This window comes from Pinus tabuliformis, chromosome Q (assembly GCF_031772625.1).
Source record: "Pinus tabuliformis cultivar Carrire ecotype Pingquan chromosome Q, CPIR1, whole genome shotgun sequence".
Classification (NCBI taxonomy): domain Eukaryota; kingdom Viridiplantae; phylum Streptophyta; class Pinopsida; order Pinales; family Pinaceae; genus Pinus; species Pinus tabuliformis.
In genome coordinates, this window is record NC_142296.1 from 576,382,279 (window position 1) to 576,386,447 (window position 4,169).

The window sequence follows — 4,169 nt, forward strand, 5'->3', positions numbered from 1 at the left end:
TGGATGATTTGGCTGATTTGAAGGGACACGTTCCATGTACCCGTCACCTGTAGCTTGCCCATGTGGCTCGTTTCTTCATAGGACACCTGTAGCATAGCTTTTAACAAAATAGCTGCGGAATCCTGTGCTGGCTGCGGAAACCTGTGCTGGCTGCGGAAACTGACAAGTTTCCGCAGCTGCCTGAACAAAAATCTAAACCAAACAACAGTCATAAGCATAGTCAGAAAACCATGTAAAAAGCTCTTTTTAGACTATAATGCAATGATTTAACAGCTTGGTGGATGAAGTAAGTGGAAAAATAAGGCTAAGAGGGTGTATAGGAAGGTGCAGGTTTGAGGCTCAACATACCCCCACTGTGAAGGTGTTGCATGTCCTCATGCAACAAAAATTTAGTTATTTCCCTCTAATCCACATGTTCTGAGGCTTCTGCAAGGACATCTAGCCCTCTTTTCTTCTTCTTTGATGCTAACATCATCCTTGGTTTCCTGACTAGACATTTGAACTTGAGGTTAATCAATGCTCTGCTTAACTTTTTGCACTTTTTCTTCAGCTTCCTATTTTTCTTTTGCCACAGTCCTAAATGGAGCATAGTGTTATCATGGACAATCTTGTCTACCTTACTCTGCTCTTTGAGTGCTTCATTTTCCTGTTTGATATGCCTATTTAGGACTTCTAATTCAAATACTTCATGTTTCAAAGACTGAACTTGTGCATCAAGTGGCAGAGTGGTACTCGGTCCTGTAGCTGATTGTTCTAAGGATTCCAGGTAGTTATATACCTCTTGATGATTAGAATCTACCTCAGGTGTCTTTCTCGGACTTGGCTCAAAATCTGGTGGAGGAGGAAGACTGCTCTCTCTTTCTGGCCGAAAAGGGCTTTCCTCACGTGGAGGACTTGATTCAATGCTTGGCTGAGCTGGAGATTTCTCAAATGTCTCTTCACCTAAATCAATAAAGTGAGACTGTTTTTCTTGGGTTTTATTCCCTCTCCCTTTTAGCCTAGTGCTCCTTCTTAAGTATGGACTAGTACTCTTCTCTTGTGCACTCTGTTTTCCTTTTTGCTTTTTCTTGGCTATAGCAGCAGCTTGAAGGTGTACTAATCTTTCTGACAGAGGTTGATAATCTTCTTCTATGGATTGCTCAGGGGATGGATAGACTTCTTGAATGGTTCTTTTGCCTTTTTCTTTCTTCTGTTTCTTATTTTTAGCTCTATCTTCTTCTTCTTTTTGGACAGTTTCTTGAATTTCTATTGTAGGGGAGTCTTGGACTGTAATGTTCTTTTCTTTCCTCCTACTTTTCCTTTGAATCTTTGGTGGACTGCTTCCAGAGGCCTCTGACGGCTCTTGGAAGTAGTTCCTTGTCAAGAATTGTTCCCAAGTATCCTTAGTTTTTTTTAACTGGTCCTCAATAAGAATTTTTATGAATCCATGATGGTAGAGATGAGGCTCAATGTTGCCTACGTGATTTTGAACTGTAAAACTCATCTTTTTCAAACTTAATAGCAGAAAATGAGGCAAATTAAGAGTGTGACCCTCTATGAAATTCATCATCAGTCTGGCATGATACATATACATAGAACCAAAACGACCTTCACACGTGATAAATTTCTGGATGACTAACAGTAGACTAGACCATTCCTCTTTTAGTGCATGAACAGGGATGCCTTTTGTAAATACGGTGGTATCCATACCTTGGTTTTGTAGCATGATTCTCCATATTTGATCGTCCACACTTCTATTTTTAAACCACCTTTCACCTTCTTGAGGTAGGCCCGTGGCAGCTACTACTGTGGCCTCAGTCACTATAAACTTTAAGTCTCCAATCTCCACTGTTTGTCCATCAAAAGACCGTGCAAAAGCTTTGGTCACCTCCTTGTTATGGCCTTTAAACTTTTGGATAAATCGTAGCCACCTGGCTTTCTTCAGCAATTCCTTAGTTTGAGGATAACCCTCAAAGTATTTCGGTCCTTCCGGCTCGACTCTCAGTAATTTTCCCATCCTCTGTTTTAAATTCTAACTGAGAGTTCTTTTGCATGTGAGGGTTCAGGAAAAATGGCTCTGTTACGGCGTTTAGGATGACTGTAGTGACTGCAATCGGGGTTTAGGATGACTGTAGTGACTGCAGTCGGGGTTTAGGATAAACTGTACTGGCTGCAGTCGGAAATGGAGAATAGGGAATGGAAGTACCCAATTTACTGGAGGAACAGAGGGTGAGCGGCAGTAAACAAGTTCAAAACACAATGCGGATGCATGCGAGGAGTATGGTATTAGTGGAGTGGTAAACGAGTGAAATAACAGCAGGATTCTTTCGAATCGGATGACTGTGTATGAAATTTTTTTTACACGTCTCAACGGACGACTGCGGAAATTACGGCTAAGAAGAGTCGTAACACAATAGATCACGTCTCAAGAGTACGGGTAATAAATGGAAGTGCAATCAATCTTGAGTTTAAACTCGAAATAATCATGAGACCGTTAGAGAAATGAATGTGAGGTGTGTGGAGTGATATCGTGGAATAGGAGTGGTAGTGGGGCTATCGTATCAAATCATTGCACATAGTAGAACTTGTTATGGTTTAATAACTATGCGTAATTATGAATTGAATTGTTATTTGATAAAGATTTTTTATCATACCTTTGTCATTTCTTTCTCAAGGCTTCTAACCAATTGCTCTTCTTTGTTGTCTTGGAGATGCCCCATGTCTTTAGCTCAACTACATCTGCATTTCATGATTATGGCACTAACAGTTGACTGTAAATTTTGAAAACAGAGTGATCCTGGCTGCGGAAATCATTTCTGGCTGCGGAAACTGCTTCTGGCCGCGGAAACGGTCTCCAGCTGCGGAAACTGAGACAGCACCACCTTAACTGCACAAAGATAGTTAGAGAAGAACTAACTGAATGAAAATAGTCCTGAAAGGGACTTTTATTGATGGAGTGAAATGGAATGAGTGGAATGAAATGAAAATGAGGTGGAGTAAAGTGAAATGGAAATGGGAATGAGATGGAGGTGAAGTGAAATGACAAATGAAATGGAGTGAAGATGGAAAGAGAAGGAGAGAAGATTTTTTTTTGGAAAACATAGAGTGTCAGGTGTCCCTAATTTTCACTCTACATTTTCTGTATAAGACTGCCAATCTATGATTGGTTTTCAGGCTTATACGATTTTATTTTATTTTTTATTTTTTATTTTTTTTTTATTTTTTTTTATTTTTTTTACTGAAAGAAACAAAGGCTAGGCTGATGGGGGAGAAGGATTCTTCTCCACCAGCCTTATTGCAGAATTCTCTTGGAACATTTTGACAAATTCCTCTTTTGAGAGTGGCTTATGATAAATTTTCAATCAGTGGCCATTCACAATGAGAGGAGTTTGAAACTCATCAATGGTCTTAATTCTTACCGCTCCATTGTTAAAGACTTTGTCAATCTCATATGGCCCAAGCCAATGAGTCTGAAATTTTCCTTTGAAGTCTTTAAACTTGGAATCAAACAGTAACGCTCAATCTCCCTCTTGAAACTTTTTCTCTTTGATATATCTGTCATGCCACTTAGCTCTTTGATGTTGAACTAGATCAGTCCTTAAAATTGCATCTTGTCTGATCTCATCTAGCTCATTCAACTGCTCCATTCTGTGCTTTTGGGCTTCTGATAGATTCATCCCCAACTGAACTGCCATCTTGAAAGTCTTGACTTGAAACTCAATGGGGAGCAGGACTTTTTTCCCATAAACAAGTTCATAGGGAGAATGTCCTATTGTGTTCCTCCATGTAGTTCTATAGGCCCATAAGGCTTCAGGGAGCCTTTCTGCCCAATCTCTTCTGTGTAGATGAATAGTTTTGGTGATGATGTTCTCAAGAACTTTGTTTGTAGATTCCACTTGGCCATTTGCTTGCGGATGGTAAGGAGTAGATTTTCTGTGCTTGATTTTTTATTCTTCCATCAGCTTCTCCATCAAGTTAGATGTAAATTGACTTCCCTGATCTGTCACAATTTCTCTTGGGACACCAAAACGAGTAAAAATATCCTCAAAAAGAAATTGAACAACTGAATTTTCAGTGGCAGAAGGCAATGCTTTAGCTTCTACCCATTTAGTGACATAATCAGTGCATACCAATATATACTTCTTTTGTCTAGATGGTGGATTAATGGGTCCAATGAAATCTAAAGCCCA